A 25335-nucleotide genomic window follows, 5' to 3' on the forward strand; every position below is an offset into this window, starting at 1 on the left:
AGCTCCTTCTTGGTCCATCTTGGCTGAAATTCCTCTTGCCCCAAACTCAATTTTTTTTTTTTTGGTTTTCTTGAGTGCTTTCTACTAATTAGGTTTTAGTTTAGGGTGGGCTATAATTTTTCCAAGAAAAAATTTGGTTGAGACTTAGGGTTTTAAGGTTTGGATTTTGGGTTTTAATGGAGAATTTTAGAGAAGAAGGGAAGAAGTGGACGGGAAGAAGAAGGGAAAAAATGCAGATTTTTGTTCAATAATTAACCTATATAATAATTAAATATTTAATGGCAATATGGTAAATAAATAGAATGGCAAATTTGAAATTATTTTGAAGTTTATAATCATTATAATTTGACTTTTCAATAATTATTTTTAATTTTCATAATTTCAATTAATTAAATTAATTTAGCTTCATTAAATTAATAATCATCATTTTTTGTCAATATTGGACCCTCAAATTTAATTGACCAAATTTTGCTCTTACCGAGTTGTCGGTTTATCTTTCTTGCTTCTTTCTTTTACTCATTTTTAATTTAATTTTTAGCAATATTTATTCATATTTTGTGTCATAATAAATATTTACTTAACTGGACAAGTCGGCCAAAAATCACCTCTGAAGGCGAAATGACCAAAATGCCCTCCATTTGGCTTAACAGACTAAAATTGTTTGTATCGATTGAAAAATTTTTCTAAACCTTTTCTTGGCATTCTAATGCCATAAAACCCTCAATGACTCTTCTCTGGAGTCCCAAAAATTATTTTATGAATTTTCTCCCGGGTCTAGGGCTCCTAGTTGCGAGAACCGCAACTTCCCACTGGGTTACCCATCGCTAGGGCACCAGCTCATTTAACTTGGTTGTATTTTATTTCTAAAATTTTTCCTAAATTTTTCTTATTAATATTTGAGTTATTTATGACTCCTCACTCTAGTTTAATTATTTTTCCAGATGTTCTAGCTGTCCGGACCGACACCAATCACCAGAACAGTAGAATGTACGTAATTGCTACAGTGAGGGTATTACAAATAAAATAAAAACATTCAAGTAAAATTTAATTTCATTTCCAAAAGATCAGATTACATTATTTGGGCGATCTCAAAAGATCAGATTACATCAATTGGGCGATCTCAAAAGATCAGATTACATCAATTGGGCGATCTCAAAAGATCAGATTACATCATTTGGCCGATCTCTCAAAATCAGCACTACATTCTGCCTAACTTAAGACTACTCCAAAGCACAGAATGCTGGCCTATGTCAAAGCCTAGTCTTATAGCTGAATCAAAAGACGTATTTGATCAGAAAGCCAGCAATAAATACTGGGCAGATATACAGCTCAGATGGGATAACTATGACTCTTATGATATTGAGCGACGTCATTGTCGATGTCATCGACCAGAATCGAGCTGCAATCGGGACCCTCGAGATGGTAAGGAGCCAAGTGAACTTCAAGAGGTAGTCACCGATATTAAGATTGAAATTAGAGGTCCTTTTATCAGAGATTGGTCTACAAGCCATGCCAATGGGCCGACTCGAGATCGGCGCAGTAGTTAGTGTCGACCTTGATCGGTTGATTAGTTCAATTCCCTCACCATCATCAGATGATACCCTCACGAACCTCTGATCATTGGAGTTGCTCATTTTCAGGAGATGAACAAAGAAAGCATTCGAAAAAAGATTAAAGTAGTTTTCATGAGCAAAATTCTTGTCGAAAAAGCCAAGAATTGAGGAATGAAACATTGAAGATTCACTGGAGAAAGTTGTGAGTATGCAAAGGAAAATCCCTCAGCATAATATAGGGCCCTGGCATTTACTGTGTACAGAACTCGAAGCGAACGCATTAGTAATTAAAGAATTTATTGCTTTAACCAATATAGGTCAGATGGAGAGGAAAGATCAGGAATAAGAGAGATTGGAAAGTAAGAAGGGACCTGATGCAAGAGATAGAGATCAGAATAATAACCCTAGAATGGGTCAATCACAATGAGAAGATCGGAAAAGCGAGGGACGACCCATAAGATCAGAGAACTCAGGGAGTTGAATAACTTCTGATCATGACCTTTAATTGGCTCCCTTCACCATTAGATTCGAGTTAGTTAAAGCATTGCATGCATGATTTGATCCTTGCCACACATCTCATTCATAAGGACACACTCCTAGCTGCCAGATTCCAAACGGTGAAAGTAGCCCAGTACATCTCATTCTACACCGTTGATTATAATTGTAAGGATGTATTTGGAGCCTTCGGATCAAAAGTACACAGCAGATTCGATGCTTTTTGTTCCCAACCTTTGGATCCATTTTGTAAGGCAAGCCCCTTGAACGTTGGATCAAGGGGCGAAAGGATAGAAATTCTGAATGAAATCCCAACTCTCAATTTTGATTCTCTTTAATCCCCAGATATCAGATTATGTCCTTTTGAATTTGGGCCTTCTGTCTCCTCTTGATGTAATCCTGACCCTCCACTTTGGGCACCCATTCCCTATAAATACCTGCATGCAATACTGTAGAAAAGAGGGTGGTGATTATCCTGAAGAAACTCTGAACTTTGACATAGCCTTATTGCTTGTCATTCGAAGCTCTCAACGTTTTGAGAAACTTCTGAAACCAGTTTTCTAGAGTATCTTGTTCAAAAGAGCTTTAAACCCTGTGACTCTCATTTTTAGTATCTGTGTATCACCCAGCGAGCTCAACTTCACTCCACTTCGTCCCCATCACCTTGGGTCAGCTTAAGTTTTTCAGCCGTCTCAGTCTTCAGCTCCCTAAGCTTTGCTGACACTGGTGTCGGCTTCCCGTCATCCTAACTTTCTACAGGTAAGCGTCTAACCTGTCGTGCGTTGAATATTCTTAGTTCGTTTTCTTGAGTTTTTTAAGTATCTAGTTACATTGAGTCTTAGAATAGGTTGTCTCGGCTCGTAATCATTATCTTTATCTTTTTTTATCATTTGTAAAGTTCATTTTAATCGTCACCTCATTTTTCTTCCCCTCGAAAATGAATGTTCGAGCCATCGGTGACTCGTAAATACTCTGAAGAGTACAGGTAGAAGTACTGAGACAATAGTTTTTAGTCCAAATAAATGAAAACAATAGGAAAACAAGTGTAACTCGAGTAGTTATAGAAAGGATCAGAATAGGCTGAAGGGGTCGAAATGAGAAATTAAGTTATAAGATAGGGTCTTTGAGCGAGCCCAGGCGATAAAACAATGGATCGAAAATCAAGATAAAGTTCAAACCCCTAGCAAGGGATGGAGTCTGAAACCAAAGAGTTCGGATAAAGCAATCGTGCGAAAGATTGGCAAGGAGTTCGGCTCAACGCCCGCCATCCATTTATAAAATCCCATAGATCAAGAAAAGCCTTTCACAAGGGTTTCCGGTGTCTTCGGTAATTCTTTCCAATATGAAAGGGATCGGGAGAGAGCCCTTACCCTAATCCCTAGCTTAGAATTCTAATAAAACACTGTTCTTATAAATACGGGAGATCGAGAGAGAGTTCTTACCTGAATCTCAGCTTAAATTTTTAACGAAATATATTAAGAGTTCAGGATAGAGTTCTTACCCGAGTTCTCAGTCTGAATTTTAATAAAGTATATTAAGAGATCGGGGGAGAGTTCTTATCCAAGTTATCAGCTTAATACTCAACTCAACTCAACTCAACTAAGCCTTTATCCCAAAAATTTGGGGTCGGCTATATGGATTCGCTTTTTCCACTCTGAACGATTTTGGGTTAAATCCTCAGAAATGTGTAATGCTTCTAAGTCATGCTGTACTACTCTCCTCCAAGTCAATTTAGGTCTACCCCTTTTTTTCTTTCTATCCTCTAGCCTAATGTGCTCTACTTGTCTAACTGGAGCCTCCGTATGTCTACGCTTCACATGACCAAACCACCTCAATCTCCCTTCTCTCAACTTATCTTCAATTGGCACCACTCCTACCTTTTCTCTAATACTTTCATTACGGACTTTATCTAGTCTAGTATGGCCACTCATCCACCTTAACATTCTCATCTCTGCAACTCTTATCTTAGATGCATACGACTCTTTCAGTGCCCAACACTCACTACCATATAGCATAGCTTGGTCGTATGGTCATGCGGTAAAATTTTCCTTTTAATTTATTGGGAATCTTACGATCACATAAAACTCCCGTGGCACGTCTCCACTTCAACCATCCGGCTTTAATCCTATGACTAACATCCTCCTCACATCCCCCATCTACTTGAAGGACTGAGCCTAGATATTTAAAGTGATTACTTTGGGACAGTGCCACTCCATTCAAACTAACTCCTTCCCTATCACCAGTTTGGCCTTCACTGAACTTGCAATGCATGTATTCTGTCTTCGTTCTACTTAACTTAAAACCCTTTGACTCTAGAGTACTTCTCCAAAGTTCTAGCTTCCTATTGACTCCTTCTAGTGTCTCATCTATCAGAACAATATCATTCGCAAACATCATGCACCAAGGAATACTCTCTTGTATATGTTTCGTCAGTTCATCTAAAACTAATGTAAAAAGGTAAGGGCTTATGGCTGATCCTTGGTGTAATCCAATTGAGATCGGAAAATCTCTTGTGTCCCCTCTACTGCGCACAATAGTAGTTGCTCCTTCATACATATCTTTCAATACTTGTATATACCTAATAGATACCCTCTTTTGTTCTAACGCATTCCATAAGACCTCTCTTGGAACACTATCATAAGCCTTCTCCAAATCAATAAAAACCATGTGTAGATCTTTCTTCCCATCTCTATATTTCTCCATCAAGCTTCTAATGAGAAAGATCGCTTCCATAGTTGTGCGACCGGGCATGAAACCAAATTGAGTGAGAGAGCGAGAAGTATCTTGAGGTAGTCGATGCTCCAACTCTCTCCCACAACTTCATAGTATGGCTCATGAGTTTAATTCCCCTATAGTTTGAGCAACTCTGTATGTCTCCCTTATTTTTAAAAATAGGTACTAAAATACTCTTCCTCCATTCATCAGGCATTTTCTTTGAGTTTAGAATCTTATTAAATAATTTAGTTAACCATGCCACTCCCATATCTCCCAAATACTTCCACACTTCAATTGGTATTTCATCGGGTCCACAGGCTTTACCTACTTTCATTCTCTTAAGTGCTTCCTTTACTTCTAAAGATCTAATCCTTCTAGTATAATTTACATTCTTTTCTATTGTTCTATAATCTATATTCACGCTATTTCCATTTTGACTATTATTAAAGAGATCATTAAAATAATTTCTCCATCTTTCTTTAATGTCCTCATCTTTCACCAACACTTTTCCTTCTTTATCCTTAATGCACCTAACTTGATTGAGATCTTGACATTTCCTTTCTCTACTCCTTGCTAATCTATAAATATCTTTCTCCCCTTCTTTAGTTCCAAGTTTCTCATATAACTTTTCAAAGGCATGTGCTCTTGCTTGGCTAATCGCCTTTTGCCTCTTTCTTTGCTATCTTGTCTTTGTTCATATGCCTCATTATTATCACATTTAGGTAATTTCTTATACCATTCCCTTTTTCTCTTCTTGCCTTTTGTACTTCCTCAGTCCACCACCATCTCTCTTTTGAGGGTGGTCCATGTCCTTTAGACTCCCCAAGTACTTTTCTAGCTACTTCTCTAATCTTTGATGCCATCTGTATCCACATATCATTGGCCTCCATATCTAGCTTCCATACTTCGGACTCAAGAAGCTCATTTTTGAACTTCACTTGCTTTACTCCTTTGAACTCCCACCACTTTGTTCGAGCTACACTATTTCTTCTGACCTTACTTGAATTGTTCCTAAACTTGACATCCAAGACCACCAACCTATGTTGACTTGTTAAAGCCTCCTGGAATGAGATTGCAATCCTTGCATAGAGCTCTATTTGTCTTCCTGGTTAAGAGGAAGTCGATTTGGCTTCTATGTTGCCCACTTTTGAAAGTCACTAAATGTGACTCTCTTTTTATAAAGTAGGTATTTGCTAGTATTAGGTCGTATGCCATAGCAAAATCCAGGATGCTTTTCCCTCCTCATTTCGACTGCCAAAACCAAAACCTCCATGAACATTCTCATAACCTTGCCTATCACTTCCTACATGTCCATTCAAATCTCCACCAATGAAAACATTCTCTTCATTCGGTATGCTTTGCATTAAATCATCCATATCTTCCCAAAACCTTTGTTTACTCTCCTTTGTCTAGTCCTATTTGTGGGGCATAAGCACTAACTATATTTATTGTTTCTCGTCTAGTACTAGCTTTACTAGTATAATTCTATCTCCTACTCTTTTCCACAGCTACTCTGCGTCTTTCAATGTATCTGTCTATGATTATACCCACTCCGTTCTTGTTTCTCTCCTTTCCGGTAAACCACAATTTGTACCCTGAATTACCCACTTCCTTACTTTTCTCTCCTACCCATTTAGTCTCCTGAATGCAAGCAATATTCACCCTTCTCCTTTCCAAGGTATCCACAAGCTCCATTAATTTTCCTGTAAGTGATCCAACATTCCAAGTACCAACCCTGATCCTCCTCCTATCCTGCTCCTTCCTAATTGGTCTCCTTCTATAATATCTTCTATTATTTTCTATGTCTATCTTGTGTTCTGTTCCACTATTTGTTCTATTATCTGTCTTATGGACTAACTTCTTTACCCACACCCGTCCATGATGTGGGAACCCTTGCTCACTTAACACCACACCCGGGCGCCGGCATGGCGCGTCGCTTTCGGTGAACGCCCTACACCCTTGCATATTTATCACTACACCCGGGCTCCGATGTAGCGCGTCGTTAGTAGAGGACGCCCCAACGTTTAATCAGCTTAATCTTTAATAAAATATATTAAGAGATCGAGAGAGAGTTCTTACTCGAGTTCTCAGCTTAAATCTTTAATAAAATATATTAAGAGATCGGGGGAGAGTTCTTACCCCAGTTCTGAGTCTAAACTTTAATAAAATATATTAAGAGATCGGGAGAGAGTTCTTACCCGAGCTCTCACCTTAAATCTTTAATAAAATATATTAAGAGATCAATAGAGAGTTCTTTCCTGGATTCTCAACTAAAATTCTAATAAAATATTTCAGATGAGGAGAGAATCCTTTCCCCTTCTAATCCTATACATTTGTTACAAAACTCTCTATACGTTCTAAATAACGGGTCCGCGGGAGAGTTCTTCCAAAGTATCCTGAATATTATGTTGAGGCCCAATGGAGAGTCCTCCTCAAGGCACTCATATTTATAGGGCAAAAATTCCCCCTGAAAATATCACAACTTCAGTATTCATATTAATCCTCAAAATACCTATTACACAATACCTATTCACTAAAGGGTTATCTCATGTACTCGTGCTCTTGGGTAACCCGTAATAGTGAAATATCAAACATTCCTTTTATTCATACAAAGGATTAACATCATCATTCTAACTCCTAAATTATCAATTTCAATTTAAAAAGAGCACAACATTAAATCTGCTTACCTTTGTTAAGGGACGAGGTGGGAAGCCTAACACCTTCCCCACCTGTATATGGACCCCGAACCTTGAATCTCTGTTTTCAAAGTGGTCTTTAATTTGTTCTTACAAACAGTTTTCTTTAATTTCCCTCAAAATTAAAGTGGCGACTCCTCACTTTTCTACTTCGGTGAGAATCATCCGGTGACTGCAAAGTCCTTGCGACAGCTTGGCAACTCCACTGGGTTCAAGATCCAAGTTGATTTTTAATTTTTAGCATTTAATTTCTTGCTATCAACCTCTGAGTTCAAGATCCAAGTTAATTTTAATTTTCAACATTTAATTCCTTGTTATCAACCTCTGGGTTCAAGATCCAAGTTGATTTTAATGTTCGGCATTTAATTCCTTATTATCAATCTCTAGGTTGAAGATCCAAGTTGATTTTAATGTTTAGCATTTAATTCCTTGTTATCAACCTCTGGGTTCAAGATCTAAGTTGATTTTAATTTTCAGTATTTAATTCCTTGTTATCAACTTTCTGGGTTTAAGATCCAAGTTGAACCTCTAGGTTCAAGATCCAAGTTGATTTTAATTTTCAGCATTTAATTCCTTGTTATCAACCTCTGAGTTCAAGATTCAAGTTGATTTTAATTTTCAGCGTTTAATTTCCCATCATTAACCTCTGGGTTCAAGATCCAAGTTGATTTTAATTTTCAGCATTTAATTTCCTATCATCAACCTCTGGGTTCAAAATCCAAGTTGATTTTAATTTTTAGCATTTAATTCCTTGTTATCAACCTCTGGGTTTAAGATCCAAGTTGATTTTAATTTTCAGTGTTTAATTTCCCGTCATTAACCTCTGGGTTTAAGATCCAAGTCAATTTTAATTTTCAGCATTTAATTTCCTGTCATCAACCTCTGGATTCGAGATCCAAGTTGATTTTAATTTTTAGCATTTAATTTCCCATCATCAACCTCTGGGTTCAAGATCCAAGTTGATTTTAATTTTCAGCATTTAATTTCCCATCATCAACCTCTGGGTTAAAGATCCAAGTTGATTTTAATTTTCAGCATTTAATTTCCTATTATCAACCTCTGGGTTTAAGATCTAAGTTGATTTTAATTTTCAGCATTTAATTTTCTGCAATCGACCTCTGGATTCTAATATCCCAGCCACCCAAAATATGGTTCTGAATCTTTTCATGATTCCTATACAATAGAATTTCATTCTTTTTAATAGAAATTATGTAAAGAGGGACAGTTGTAGACACCATATTTTGGTCGACATTCAAATGCAAGGTTCTTTTAAAATTGAAAGTTCATTATGTTATCTGTTATTGACCGATGACCTGATCACAGGTAGCTTTTCCAAACTCACTAATGGCTTATCTCTAGAACAAATTGATCTCACGTTCAAGTTAGATTGCTTTCCAATCCGTTGGTATTTATCCGATGAGTTCGAATCAATGTTGGATCTCTGGACCACCCAATCTTGCCTGCTGTTATTCTCCGATCTCTCTATGTACAAATACCGTAAAATTCCATCTGAATAGTGTTATGATCGGGTATCTCGCTTGAGTTGCCCAGATATTCCTCAAATGAAGTTAAGGTTTTATCCGTTCCCTAAATAATGATTCTGACCTTAAAAAGTTCAAGTCATTTTCAAATCTTTACAATTCTAATGTTTTAAAGTTTCATTCGATATTTGGTCATGGCTCCATCTGATCTCATGTTCACGTGTAATATTTTTTTGATCTCTAGGAGTAGCTTGATATTTTATAATTAATAACCACTCTCGGGTTTAATATTCAACTGCATTCAATCGATTAAGTACTCAGGCAATTGGGTTTGGATGCTTTCTGATCTTATTAAGAAATTAAACATAAAAAGACTTCGATTCATTTCAAAATAAAAACATACAAGTCATTCGGGAGGAGGGTCGCCCCTAACCTTCTCTCTGAGTACATTATCAATTCTATCATCCTCTCTCTCTCTCTCTCTCTCAAGCTCCTCCTCGCTCTCCTGTTCACCTCCAGGGATAAGATCCACCATCTAGGAGAAGTCTTTCTCAGGATAGTGCCTCACAAGCTCAGCCAGAAGATCGCCATGAGCATTCACATAAGCACCAACTTCTCTCGCCACGGCCTCTTCTTCTTACACTTTGATGTACTCGGTAAGGTGAGTGACATCGACAGTTTGGCAGGCTCGAGCATCTTTGAGTTTTCGCTCCAGTTCAGCTATCCTATCCTCATAAGATTTTGTCTGACCTTCTATCTCGGTGATGTAGTCCTGGGCAGATGAAAGTTGAGTTTTGGCAGAAGCTACATCTTGGACCGCCTTCAAAATTTCTTGTCTCAAGAGATGGGCCTTTTCTCTAATTATATGTTGATTCACAAGGCTCTCTACACTCAAGCTCATCGTCTGAGTCAGGAGGTCATCAATACTATCTGGAGTTAGTCTATTCCGATCTTTCGGAAAGCAGATGGTGGCACCCATGACCTTGGCCAAGTCAGGATTCCCCCGAACCGAGCGATTCTTCTCCAGGGACTGGATGAGGACCTGGGTGCCACGAGAGAGGGTCCTCATAGTAGGTTGGGAAGACCCTCCTTCTACACTTGAAGAAACCGATGGAGGCGATGGTTCATCTTATTGAGGAGGGGAGAAGCGATCTCCATCTCTGGGGTTGGCTGTTCTGGAGGTCAGAACGAAGAGCCCGACACTTTTACTGAGTCTCGCCTTGACGTCTGGGATGCAGCAGTAATTTTCATTTGTCACACTCTCTAAATCGACCTCCCTTTTTCACTTAGGGCTCTCCTTTGCGCTCTTGCCTCCCGCCATACCTGCATAGAAAACAAGTTAGTGAGATCACCAAAGTCAGGAGACTGAAGATTTAGGTTGTACCGATCCTAGGACCAAGGTCAGAGAGCTGCAGCTCATAATCCTCATGGGTGATCGCTTGCATTAGCCACCACTTCAGTTCGGCCATAACCGCATCCAAACATGAATACTTGTGAGTAGCCGCCTGATCCTTCAATTCCTTTATCATGGCGTCCTCATCTTTATTTAGGGCGATCTTCTTTGGAACTGAAGGAACCAGGTACTGCCAACTGCGCGGGATACCTTCAAAGCCATTCGGGACCTTACTCCTCAATATGAAGAATAAATTTTTCCACTTTTTCAACGAAGAAGGGAGGTCGGTGAAAAGCCCACAGTGCGGCTTAGCTTGGAAAAACCAATACTCGTCGTCCTTTTGCCGAGCAAGCTTATGCAACTCAGCAAAAACCTTTGTTATAGGCTCGAGCTTTTTAGCATGGCATAAGCCTCTGAAAGCCACCAGAGTCCGCCAAGAGTTCAGGTGCACTTGAGCTATACAGACATGATGGAACTTCAGAATGGCTCTAAAGAATTCGTTTAGGGGGAACCGAAGCCCGGCCTTCAATTGCTCTTCATATACCATGATCATGTCATTTTCTTCAAAGAAATGATCAGCTCGAAGATTGTCATGACATTTGATAAGCTCGAAGGAGTCAGTCTGAAGGTTGTATTCTTGACTAATGGACTGCAGATTGGTCTCCTTGAGGACTGACGATAACTCATCTACGGGTAAGTTTTCTTTCCTTAAAGAAGACGCTTGTTTTGATTTAGTCACCCGACCGTGGGCTGGGGCAGAGGTTGTAGAAGGTTCGGGTTGCCCACTCCGTCTGACCACCTCACCTTCGTCTAATGTCCATGAGATATAAATGAAAGACGGACTAGCAGCTCTCTGACTGTTGGTACCACTCATTTTCAGAGGACGAAAGTGAAACCAATCAAGAAAAGATCAGATTCCTTATTGGAGTATGAATCGGCACCTGAAAACTCTAGAAAATGAGAGGGAGTGTCGAAGTCGCTGGGGGAAGGTCTGAAAAAGACATAAGGGAACAAATGGCTAACCTTTCCCCTATTTATACCCGCCTGAGCATTAAATGCTCATAAAGTATTAAGTGACGCATCGATTAGCGGAATCGGGCCACCTCAATGACACGTCAAAAGAAGATTCCAGAAACATAGTAAAAAGGTCAGATAAATGAGATCGGTCAACGAAGGTCATCAGATTGAACAAGGTTCCGAACCGACGGATTGGCAAATGGCGATTCATCTAGGGATCAGATCGAGCACATTTATTAGAGATCGAAAAAATAACCAATGCAATAATAAAACAAAAATATTCAAGTAAAATTTCATTTCATTTCCAAAAGATCAGATTACATCATTTGGGTGATCTCAAAAGATCAGGTTACATGAATTGGGCGATTTCAAAAGATCAGATTACATCAATTGGGCGATCTCAAAAGATTAGATTATATCATTTGGGCGATCTTTCAAAATCAGCACTACATTCTGCCAAACTTAAGACTACTCTAAAGTCCAGAATGCTGGCCTATGTCAAAGCCTAGTCTTATGGCTGAATCAAAAGACGTGTTTGATCAGAAAGCTAGCAATAAATACTGGGCAGATGTACAGCTCAGATGGGGTGACTATGAGTTTCATGATATTGAGCAGCGTCATTGTCGATGTCATCGACCAAAACCGAGCTACAATCGGGACCTTTAAGATGGTAAGGAGCTAAATGAACTTCAAGAGGCGATCACCGATATTAAGATTGAAATTTGCGGTCCTCTTGTCCGAGATAGGTCTACGAGCCATGCCGATGGGCCGACCAGAGATCGGTGTGGTGGTTAGTGTCGACCTTGATTGGTTGATTAGTCTAGTTCCCTCACCATCATCGGATGACACCCTCATGAACCTCTGATCACCAGACTTGCTCATTTTCAGGAGATGAACAAAGAAAGCATTCAGAAAAAGATTAAAGTGATTGTCATGAGAAGAATTCTTGCCGAAAAAGCCAAGAACTGAGGAATGAAACATTGAAGTTCGCTGGAGAAAGTTGTGAGTATGCAAAGGAAAATCCTTCGGCATATATATAGGGCCCCAGAACTTATTGCGTACAGAACTCAAAGCAGACGCATTGGTAATTGAAGAATTTATTGCTTTGACCAATACAGGTCAGATGGAAAGGAAAGATCAGGAATAAGAGAGATCAGGAAGTAAAAAGGGACCCAATGCAAGAGATAGAGATCGGAATAATAACCCTAAAATGGGTCAGTTATAATGAGAAGATCGGAAAAGCGAGGGACGACCCATAAGATCAGAGAACTCAGGGAGTTGAATAACTTCTAATCATGACCTTTAATTAGCTCCCTTCACCGTCATATCCGAGTTAGTTAAAGCATTGTAGGCATGATTTGATCCTCGCCACACATCTCATTTGTAAGGACACACTCCTAGTCGCCAGATTCCAAATAGTTAAAGCAGCCCAGTACATCTCGATCTACACCATTGATTATAATTGTAAGGATGGATTTAGAGTCTTCGGATCAAAAGCAGACGGTAGATTCGGCGCTTTTTGTTCCCAACCTTTGGATCCATTTTGCAAGGCAAACCCCTTGAACGTTGGATCAAGGGGCGAAAGGATAGAAATTCTGAATGAAATCCCAACCCGCAATTTTGATTCTCTTTAATTCCCAGACATCATATTATGTCCTTTTGAATCTGGGCCTTCCGTCTCCTCTTGATGTAATCCTGACCCTCCACTTTAGGCACCCATTCCCTATAAATACCTGCATGCAATATTGTAGAAGGGAGGGTGGTGATTATCGTGAAGAAACTCTAAACTTTAACATAGCCTTATTGCTTGTCATTTGAAGCTCTTAACGTTTTGAGAAACTTTTGAAACTAGTTTTTTGGAGCATCTCATTCAAAAGAGCTTTAAACCCTGTGACTCTCATTTTCGCTATCTGTGTATCACCCAGTGAGCTCAACTTCACTTCGCTTCGTCCCCATCACCTCGGGTCAGCTCATGTTTTTCGACCATCTCAGTCTTCAGCTCTTTAAGCTTTGCTGACACTGGTGTTGGCTCCCCGTCATCCCAACTTTTTACAGGTAAGCATCTAACCTGTCGTGTGTTGAATATCCTCGGTTCATTTTCTTGAGTTTTTTAAGTATCTAGTTACATTGAGTCTTAGAATAGGTTGTCTCGGCTCGTAATCATTATCTTAATCTTCTTTTATCATTCGTAAAGTTCATTTTAATTGTCACCTCATTTTTATTCCCCTCAAAAATGAATGTTCGAGCCATCGGCGACTCATAAATACTCTGAAAAGTACAGGTAGAAGTACTGACACAGTAGTTTTTAGTCCAAATAAATGAAAACAATAGGAAAACAAGTGTAACTCGAGTAATTTTAGAAAGGATCAGAATAGGCCGAAGGGGTCAAAATGAGAAAATAAGCTACGAGATAGGGTCTTAGAGCGAGCCTAGGCGATAAAACAATTGATCAAAAATCAAGATAAAGTTCAGACCCTGGGCAAGGTACGCAGTCTGAAACCAAAGAGTTCAGATAAAGCAATCGTGCGAAAGATCGGCAAGGAGTTCGGCTCAATGCCCGTAATCCAATTATAAAATCCCATAGATCAAGAAAAGCCTTTCACAAGGGTTTCCGGTGTCTTCGGTAATTCTTTCTAATATGAAAGGGATCGGTAGAGAGCCCTTACTCGAATCCCTAGCTTAGAATTCTAATAAAACACCGTTCTTATAAATACGGGAGATCGGGAGAGAGTTTTTACTCGAATTTCCAGCTTATATTTTTAATGAAATATATTAAGAGTTCGGAAGAGAGTTCTTACCTGAGTTCTCAGTCTGAATTTTAATAAAATATATTAAGAGATCAGGGGAGAGTTCTTACCCGAGTTCTCAGCTTAAATCTTTAATAAAATATATTAAGAGATCGGGGGAGAGTTCTTATTCGAGTTCTCAGTCTAAACTTTAATAAAATATATTAAGAGATCGGGAGTGAGTTCTTACTCGAGTTCTCAGCTTAAATCTTTAATGAAATATATTAAGAGATCGGGAGAGAGTTCTTCCCTGCATTCTCAACTAAAATTCTAATAAAATGTTTCAGATGAGGAGAGAATCCTTTCCCCTTCTAATCCTAATACTTTTGTTACAAAACTCTCTATACGTTCTAAATAACGGGTCTGCGGGAGAGTTCTTCCAAATTATATGGAATATTATGTTGAGGCTCGATGGAGAGTCCTCCTTAAGGCACTCACATTTATAGGGAAAAAATTCCCCCTGAAAATATCGCAATTTCAGCATTCATATTAATCCTCAAAATACCTATTATACAACACCTATTCACTGAAGGGTCATCTTATGTACTCGTGTTCTTGGGCAGCCCGTAATAGTGAAATATTAAACATTCCTTTTATCCATACAAAGGATTAACATCATCATTCTAACCCCCAAATTATCAATTTCAATTTATAAAGAGCACAACATCATTCTAACCTCGTTGAGGGACGAGGTGGGGTGCCTAACACCTTCCCCATAAGTATATGGACCCCGAACCTTGAATCTCTATTTTTAAAGTGGTCTTTAATTTGTTCTTACAAACAGTTTTCTTTAATTTCCCTCAAAATTAAAGTGGCGACTCATTACTTTTCTACTTCGGTGAGAATAGTCTGGCTACCGCAAAGTCCTTGCGACAAACCCCACGAAAAATTCGAGAGTATCGACTCGCTCCCCTTGGCGAGAGCTTCATGGCAATACCCATTTCGAATTTTTTCAATACCATTTTTGGTGGGTCCCATAGAACTTCGTATATTTTTTTGAGTACTAAATGAGCTTAATAAATTCTGTAAAAATTATGTACTAACTCCCGTGTTGTGAGCTTCATGTAAGTACCTTTAATTTGCAAAAATTCAACAGTTGCTCGGGTCTGCAATTTCAGACCAGGCAGGCAGGCTACTGAAAAGTTTCAGAATTCGGTAAAAATTATAGGCTACTCTCACCATTTTCAGACGTTTTAGACGCGTTCCCATGGCCGGAATTGATATAGGTAAACTCGAACCTTACTTTTTCTTAATTATCTTGTGCTTGATTATGATTAAAAATATATAAAATATTCGTAGTAAGTTAAAAAAATTATAATTCCTTTTGCATTTGCTTAAAATATTGCTAAGGATTGCGGGGCAAAATTTTAGAATTTTTAGAGCTCATTTGGGTAGTTTTTACAAAAGGATTAATTGTAGGGAATAAATTGTAATTTTTTAAATTATGGCTGTTGACTATTTGGATGGGCCCAGGAGAGGCTATGTGATGTGATTGAGTTGTGGATGTGTGACTTGTGGATATAGAAGTGTATTTTGAACCCTTTTGTAGGTTGTGTAGGTCCTAGGTATAGGAGAAACTCTGCTAGATTTTTGATACAATTTAGGACGTTTTTTGGCCCCTTCTAAACTTGTATTGAGTCAAATATATTAAATAATTGTAATGAAATTGTCAGGTGAGCTAGGACAGCCTTCCTCCTCCTCCCAGCCGCCACAGTGACCTCGGTTCAAGTCTGTGAGTAAAATATTAATTTTAATTATAATTTCAATATTATTATATGTTCAGGCATGCCCATGCATCACTTATAAATATGTATCTATGTAGTTAAATACTAGGCACATTTTATATTGCATTCTTAATTGATGAAGTGCCATGGATATTGTTTATGGTAATTTGGGGCAGTGTGCGTGCGTTGGCGTGTGTGTAGTGTGTGGTATTGGATATGGATAGGACGGATAGACGCAGCTTGAGAGACACTCGCTGGGACTTGATTCTTTATGTATAAGTCATGGTAGGCATAGCTCGAGATAATCTCGATAAAAGGCTAGATACAAAGTATGCAAACCTGGCTCTGATGTCTAATAAATCTTTCGATGTGGTAGTTGATCGAGCCTAACAGATTGAAATCAGTTATACAAGAGATGACAGTGGAAGGGCAAAGAAGAATAGAGCAGAGGGTTCTTCAGGTGTTCCCTACATGGGTACCACGGATAGTGGAGCCAAAGTCATTATAGAGGAAGAAGTAGAAACATCAAGAAGGGTGGTTTTAAACACAGATCTCGAGGATTCAGACCAGGGTATAGATCCAGCAGTGGTCATAGTTTGGGTTATAGCATTTCTGGGTTTGGTTCAGGATCCTCCTTGGCACCCTGCACGCAGTGTGGAAGAGGACATTTAGAACCTTGTATGATGGGTTCAGGAGTATGTTTTCGGTGTGGCCAGCAGGGTCACTTTGCTAGAGAATGTCCTGTGTTCAGCAAGCCATAGATGGGGTCACAGGGTTTTGTTGCAAATGTTCCTCGTCAATTGTATCCTGGTGCTTCCAGCATGGTAGGTAGTCAGTACAGTGGCCAACAGGGCTGAGGACAAGGAGGACGTGGATTTGGAGGCAGGTCAGGAGGTAGAAGTCAACTTCAGGGTTCTACAATGCAAGGTAGGGGTTAGGTTCATGTTTTGATAGATCCGGGTGCTACGCACTCATTTGTCTCCCTCGTTTTGGCCATGAGATTGTGTAGGAACCCTATAACTTTAGAATGCCCCTTGTCTGTAGCTACCCCTTTTAGTGACAACATAGATATAGATATGATTTTTTAAGGTAACCCAGTGGTAGTGGAGGAAAGGATACTCCCAATAGACTTGGTTCCTTTACCAGTAATAGATTTTGATGTAATTTTGGAAATAGATTAACTGGCAACTCATTATGCCACTTTAGATTACAGGAATAAAAAGGTATATTTTCATATACCTGGGGTAGAAGAGTTTAGCTTTGATAGTGATAGGAGCATGGCTCCATATAACTTGGTGTCGGTAATTAGTGCTAGATAGATGTTGAGGCGTAGGTGTCAGGGGTATTTGGCATTAGTGAGAGATACATCTATAGAAGGTGTTAACATGGAGAATGTTCCTGTTGTTAGGGAATTTATGGATGTCTTCCCTGAGGAGCTTCCAGGGTTATCACAAGGAAGGGAAATAGAGTTCTGCATTGACATTGTGCCAGGTACAAACCCCATATCAATGCCGCCTTACAGGATAGCCCAGCAGAATTGAAGGAACCGAAGGAGCAACTACAAGAGCTTTTGGATAAGGGTTTTATCCATCCAAGTACCTCCCCCGGGGTGCTCCTGTTCTATTTGTGAGGAAGAAAGATGGGTTCTTAAGGTTATGTATTGATTATAGATAGCTGAACAAGGTGACTATGAAGAATAAGTGCCTATTTCCTCAGATCGATGATCTGTTTGATCAGCTCCAAGGGGCTACATTCTTTTTTAAAATAGATCTATGGTCAGGCTACCATCAGTTAAGAATCAGGAATGAGGATGTACCCAAGACAACGTTCAGGATAAGATATGGTCATTATGAGTTCTTGGTGATGTCTTTTGGACTTACTAATGCACCAGTGACCTTCATGGATTTGATGAACGGGGTGCTCAGGCCATTCCTAGACCATTTTGTCATCGTATTCATAGATGACATTTTGGTATACTCTCGGACCGAGGAAGAACATGTGTGGCATCTGAGGATAGTGTTGCAGACTTTGAGGGAGCACCAGCTATATGCCAAATTTTCAAAATGTGAATTTTGGCTAGAAAGCATCTCATTCTTGGGACATGTGGCTTCTAGTGAAAGCATTCAAGTGGATCCCAAGAAAATTGAAGCAGTAACTAATTGGCTTAGGCCTACAACAGTCACTGAGGTGCAAAGTTTTCTAGGCCTAACTGGCTACTATAGGCGTTTGTACATAATTTCTCCAGGATAGCAGCTCCCCTAACTAAGTTAACTCGGAAGAATTTTTCATTCATTTGGACAGATGATTGTGAGGAGAGCTTCCAGAAGCTTAAAGAATGTTTAACTACAGCCCCTATGTTGACATTACCGATGAGTGGTGAAGGATATATTGTGTACTGTGATGCCTCCAGAGTTAGCTTAGGGAGTGTTTTGATGCAGCATGGGAAAGTAGTGGCATAAGCAGCTAAACAGGCATGAGTAGAACTACTCCACCCATGATTTGGAAATGGCGGTTATAGTCTTTGCACTAAAGATTTGGAGACACTACCTGTATGGTGAAGTGTGTGAGATATACACCGACCACAAGAGTTTAAAGTACATCTTCCAATAGAGGGATTTAAACTTGAGGCAGAGGAGATGGATGGAACTTCTGAAGGACTATGATTGTACCATCCAGTATCATCCTTGGAAGGCCAATGTAGTAGCAGATGCCCTGAGCAGAAATTCTTCTGGCAGCTTGGCGCATATATCAGTGGTGAGGAGACCGTTAATTCAGGAAGTACACAAGTTGATGGATCAAGATCTGATCTTGGATATTTCAGATGAGGGGGTATTATTGGCCCATTTTTCAGTAAGACCAGACCTGTGAGATAAAATCAGAGTTTCTCAGCACAGGGATCCGCAATTAATTAAGATTATAGAAAGAGTACAGTAGGGTAAAGGTTGTGAATTTGGATTTGCTAGTGATGGCGCTCTTATGCAAGGTTCCAGGATATGTGTTCCTGACGTGGACAACCTCAGGAATGAGATCATGCAAGAGGCACACTATATACCCTACAGTGTCTACCCAGGTTCTACCAAGATGTACCATGATGTGAAAGATAGCTACTGGTGGAATAGTATGAAAAGAGACATAGCAGACTTTGTGTCTAAGTGCTTGACTTGTCAGAATGTGAAGTTTGAATACCAGAGGCCATCAAGAAAGCTGCAAGAGCTCCCTATCCCAGAATGGAAGTGAGAAATGATCACAATGGATTTTGTAACTGGGTTGCCTTGAACCACACGGGGATATGATTTGATATGGGTAATTATAGATCTCTGACTAAAAAAGCTCATTTCTTGCCTGTGCGAACCACCTATTCTATTGCACAATATGCCAAGCTCTATGTTCGAGAAATAGTCAAATTACATGGAGTTCCTGCTTCCATAATATCTGACAGAGGGCCCCAGTTCACTTCTCAGTTTTGGAGAAAGCTACAGGAGGCACTTGGCACACAGTTAAACTTTAGTACTGCCTTCCACCCTCAGATAGAAGGGCAGTCTGAAAGGACAATTCAAACACTAGAGGATATGCTTTGCATATGTCTCCTAGATTTTGGAGGTAAATAGGATGATCAGCTACCCTTGATAGAGTTTGCCTACAATAACAGTTATCATTCCAGTACCAGGATGGCACCTTATGAGGCATTGTATGGCAGAAAGTGTAGGTCTCCTCTGTGTTGGATGGAAATGGGAGAAGCAAAGGTGCATGATGTAGACCTAGTGCAATACACTTCTGAGATGGCTCCTTTATAGGGAACGATTGAAAATGGCTTTCAGTAAGCAGAAGAGTAATGTAGATCCCAGATGGAGGGATGTAGAGTTTGCAGTAGGCAATTACGTATTCCTGAAGGTTTTTCCGATGAAGGGAGTTATGAGATTTGAAAAGAAGGGCAAGTTGGCACTTCGATATATTGGACCTTTTGAGATTACTGATAGAGTTAGAACAGTTGCCCATCGGTTGGAGTTACCACTCAGCCTTTCTCTTATTCACCCTGTGTTTCACATCTATATGCTCAGGAAATACATACCTGATCCTTCTTATGTGCTACATCTGGATACAGTAGAGCAAAAAGAAGACTTGACGTTTGAGGAGCAGCCAGTAGCCATAGTGGACTACCAAGTGAGGCAACTAAGATAAAAAAAAAATCCCTATGGTTAAGGTTTTGTGGAGAAGCTAGTCAGTGGAAGAATGCACCTGGGAGTCAGAGTGGGACATGCGTAGCAAGTACCCTTATTTGTTCAATGTGTAATTCTGTTCTTTTATTTTACCTTGTGTAAAAATTCGAGGACGAATTTTTTGTAAGGGGGAAGAATGTAACACCCCTAATTTTTAAATCAATTAATTTATGGGTAAATATTAATATTTTATTTTATTTAAATTTTGGAAAATTTTTTGAAATTTTTTAGATTTTAGAAATCGGGTTCGATTTTTCAAAAATGTGAAACTTTGATATTTTTAAAAATTAATTTAAAGACCATGTAGCAAAACTAAAAATATATTTAGACTCTATGAATTTTTTTGAGTTTTTTAAAATTTTTGTGAAATTTTTGGGCCTCGTTTTTTATCACAGGGCAGAGTAAAAATTCAATTTCAGGTATCCTGAATCGAACTAGCTGAATCGAACTAAACCGAATCGGACCGATTGAATCGAACTGGTCCCTTCTTTTTCTTCTTCTTCCTTCTCTCTCCTCGACGCCCTCACTTCTCCCTCCCGTTTCTCTCTCCTCCCTTTCCCTCCGTGCCAGCCACCGCTTACCCACCTCTCCCCTGCCGTCGGCTGGCCGCTAGGCCGCCAGAAAATCGCGCCAAAACCTCCCCTTTGTGCGTGAGCCTCTTCAGCTTCCCAAGCTGATTCTGGCAGATATGGCCATCGATTGGACCAGGTATTGTCCCAAAACCCATCTACACTTTGAGAGCTTTCCATAGACATCAAGAACACCAAAATCCATTGAGCGGTTTATTTAATTTGTCTAGAAAATTTTAGCCCATTTCAACTTTTAGGCTAGATTTCTCATAAATCGTGAACCCCATAAAAAATTTGAGAGTATTGGAGTGCTCCCCTTGGCGAGAGCTTTGTGGCACGAAACTTCGCAGTGTTTTTTCGAGCATTAAATGAGCTTAATAAATTTTGTAAAACCTATGTATTAACCCCTGTGTTGTGGGCTTTGCGTAGGTTCCTTTAATTTATGAAAATTCAATAGTTGCTCAGGTCTGTAATTTCGAGCCGAGCAGACAGGCTACTAAAAAGTTTCAAAATTGGGTCGAAATTATAAGCTACCCCAACATTTTTAGATGTTCCGGACGCGTCCCCAAGGTCGAAATTAGCATAGGTAAACCCAAGCCTTATTTTTTTTCTTAATTATCCAGTGCTTTATTACAATTAAAAATCTATAAAATATTCGTGATAGATTAAAAAAATTATAATTCCTTTTGTATTAGCTTAATAATATTGCTAAAGACCATGGGATAAAATTTTAGAATTTTTAGAGCTCATTTGGATAGTTTTTGCAAAGGATTAATTATAGGGACTAAATTGTAATTTTTTAAATTATGGCTGTCGACTGTTTGAATGGGCCCAGGAGGGGCTATGTGATGTGATTGAGTTATGGATGTATGACTTGTGGATATAGAAGTGTATTTTGAACCCTTTTGCAGGTTGGGTAGGTCCTAGGTATAAGAGAGACTCTGCCGGATTTTCGACACGACTTTGGGTGTCTTTGGTTCTTTCTAAACTTGTATTGAGTCAAATATATTAAATAACTGTAATAAAATTATCAGGTGAGCAGGGACGGCCTTCCTCCTCCGCCCAACCGCCGCAGTGACCTCGGTTTAAGTCTGTGAGTAAAATATTAATTTTAATTATAATTTTAATATTATTATATATTCAGGCATGCCCATGCATCACTTATAAATATGTATCTATGTAGTTAAATACTAAGCATATTTTATATTACATTCTTAATTAGTGAAGTGTCATGGATGTTGTTTATGGTAATTTGGAGCAATGTACGTGCGTTGGCGTGCATGTAGTGTGTGATATTGGATATGCATAGGACTGGTAGATGCGGCTTGAGAGACACTCGCTGAGACTCGGTCCTTTTTAGATAAGTCAGGGTAGGTAGGGCTCGAGATGATCTCGCTGGCCCCCGCCTTTGGTTTATCAAGCGAAATTCTGGCTTGAGAGACACTCGCTGACAGAGGTTAGATTAAGAGAGTTGTATAGGGGATCAGCTCCCATATATGTACTGTTTGAATATTATTGGGTGTGTGAGTGCTCCAAATTATCTTTTTACTGTTATGATGTGATGTGTATGAAAATTTTGATGGTATTGCATTCCACTCCTTAGGATGCATTAGCTCTAGGTAGCTAAAGAAATTATAGTTAAAATTGATATTTTACTCTCTGAGTTGAATGCTCACTCCTGTTCACCTTATTTTTCCAGGCTACAAGAGGATTACTTGTTGTGACTAACCTGCACCTCTTCTTCGTAGGTCAATTAGTAATATCTAATGTATTTTGTATAATTTAGCCAAAATTTTAGACTTCACATGTGTTAGGAGCATTTTAATCAATTTGGGACTGTAATTTAATATTATGTTGAATCTGTAAGAACATTAAATGTACGTATGTGTGAGTGTGATTGGATTGGATGAGGGAGCTGAGCTCCCATAATATTTATGACATAATGAGTATGTGGAGGGTGAGCTGAGCTCCCCAAATTGTTATATATTGTGTTTATAGGTCGAGCGAGTCAAAAACTCCCCGTTGTATGGTCTATATTATTGTCGAACTCTGTTCGGTTGAATTCTTGAAATTGAGCTTAAAATGGACCTTAGAATTGGGTTAAAGAATAGTTAGGCTACTACGAGCCTCGGGGGCTTTAGGCTGGCCTAGATCCTAGTGCTGGTCTGGCTCATAGGTTGGGTCGTAACATGCAAAATTGCTCAACTCAATTTTGTTCAAGACAATCTTATTAGTATTATTCAAGAAGAAGATATGGAGTGATCTTCTAATGGAGATTTTGATTCATCAACACTTTAAAATTCGAGGGCGAATTTATCTCAAGTAGAGGAGAATAGTGTGGGAGATAGTCGTTCCATTATTGTTTGGTCCAAAAATTAATTCAAGGTCAAATTTTCTTGAAAGTGTGGGTGAATTACGTGATGCGCAAATCAGGACCAGACTCGAATACATGCATTTTCCATGTTTCACAAGGACTTTTAGTTTTAAATGGATTCTTTATTTTACTAAATATGTTTTATTTATATTTTTTAGTATATTTAGGACTCTAAAATATTTTTTCAATTTAATTTAGGTCTTTAAATAAATTTTCTATTTATATTAGAAATTTTTAATTAATTACTACCTAGATTAAAATTTAGAATTCTATAAATGCTCATTATATTTTCATTGTGTATAAGTTTTTTAGATTTATTTTAATGAAGTTTTCTTCTTAAAAAAGTTGGTTTGCTTTATTTTCTTCTTAGATTCCGAATTGAATCTCCTTAGATTCCGGATTGAATCTTATTTATCTTAAGATCTTGAATTAGATCTTGTTTGTTTTCAAGGGTTTGATCATGTCTCAATCCTTTTCCACACTACATGTTTCATCAATTTGTTGTTACATGAGTACTTGATTGGATTGCAGATGAGGTGATTGAAGGTTGAGATGGGAGCCTCTATTTTAGTGTTCTAAGCACCAAATTTAGACTCCATGATGGGTCTCTAGATGTTCTCGAAGTCTTATGGGCAGTTGCTTAAGTATAATTTTCGAATGAATGACACTTCGATTTTGCTTCATGGTTTGTGCTTCCCCGGTGGTGTTGCTCTCTCAAGGGAAGAAGATTATCTGGTCTTATGTGAAATTTGGAAGTAAGTAATTTCATTTTGCACTTTCTTGTAGCACATGGAAAGACAATTGTTTCAGCACATCACACGCTCTTCTTTCTTTTTAATCAGATTTAGGTGCTAAGAATATTGGCTCAAGGGCAAGAAGAAAGAGAAAACATAAATTTTTATTGAGAACCTTCCTTGTGGATCTGATAACATCAATCTGGCTTCGAACGACTCTTTGTGGATTGGTTTGCTATAGGTATTTATTTTCTATTAACTCTGTAATTACCCAACAAATTTCATGCTCAAGGAATGCAGCTTGATGCGCCAATGTATAGGGTTAATAGACTATTATGAAACTAAACCAGAATAATATTTGTGCTACAGTTGGTGTCAGATGGGCCCGAATTTGTGCACACCTCAATCCCATCTAAACATTTGGTAGCATCTTTTCCAAAATTTATTAAACTAGTCAGTGGCACTTATAAAAAAGCAACGGTAGTAAATATGGCAACTGATGGCAAGATTACTAGGGAGTTTGATGATCTTGATGGAAAAGTGATGTCTTTCGTGACTTCAGCTTTTGAGTTTAATCAGATCATCTTTACTTGGGAAGTCTAAACTCCAACTTCGTTGGGAAAATTTCATTGGAAGTGGCATATGATTATTTGAATGATATAGAAGTTAGAAGGAAAGCTTTATTATATGGCTATGGATTGGAGCATTTGTTTAACATCAGTGGCATGATTAATGGGTTCATAATGAAAATGGAGCAATTTACCATTCTGATTTAAGCACCATATATCACTTTATTATTATATACCATGGAAGCATGTAAACTACTAAGGAAATAAAGCAAACATATAAAACACCAATATTTACATGGTTCACCCCTCTCCACATAATGTTACATCCACGGCCATGCTATCTTCCACTATAATCAAATAATAAATTATTATTATAAGTTCAAAACTATACTACTAATACATTATAATCAAAATGGGTTTTTAGATGAAGAAGGCATATACTACCTCTACAATGGGATGTATATACGACTTTGAAGACCAAAGCATAAAGAGTACTTATCTAATTTGAGAGAGAGAGAGAGAGAGAGAGAGAGAGAGAGAGAGAGAGAGAGCTCCTTGAACTCATATACAATGGCCTTGAACTCTTAATGCTACAAAGATACATAAGGGTTCAGTCTAGTTCATTTAAGCCTAAACACTTAAACTATATCATAACCAAGTTGTCTTAGGATAATTTAGTCTCAACACTCAGATTGAATGGGACACCTGCTCCATCACGCCCTACTGGAACAAGTTGGATTGCCTAATAAAACATTGAAAAAGTCACTAATATGGTTATTAAAAGGCAATAGAAAACCCTAGGGACAGGTAGCAAAAAAATTGCCCAACCGAACAAATAAAAAAATAACAATTAGATTAGACTAGGAAAATAGTAATTACAGCTTAAAGAAATATAAGCATAAAGGCTAGGTAAGAATCCAAGTCCTTCGCGCTCGCATCGACTAATTTATGTCAGAATGTTTCTGTGAGAAGGGGTCAGAAAGTCCCTCACCCTAAAAGGAAAACTAGTTGT

The 25335-nt window shown here is 38.6% G+C and overlaps 1 pseudogene; it reads left to right on the plus strand.

Moving 5' to 3' along the window:
* Positions 1-24530, plus strand: part of LOC110673054 (uncharacterized) — an 80502-nt pseudogene extending 55972 nt beyond the window's left edge.
* Positions 24531-25335: the final 805 nt, after the last annotated feature.

The sequence above is a fragment of the Hevea brasiliensis genome, chromosome 11 (genome assembly GCF_030052815.1).
Source record: "Hevea brasiliensis isolate MT/VB/25A 57/8 chromosome 11, ASM3005281v1, whole genome shotgun sequence".
Taxonomy (NCBI): Eukaryota; Viridiplantae; Streptophyta; class Magnoliopsida; order Malpighiales; family Euphorbiaceae; genus Hevea; species Hevea brasiliensis.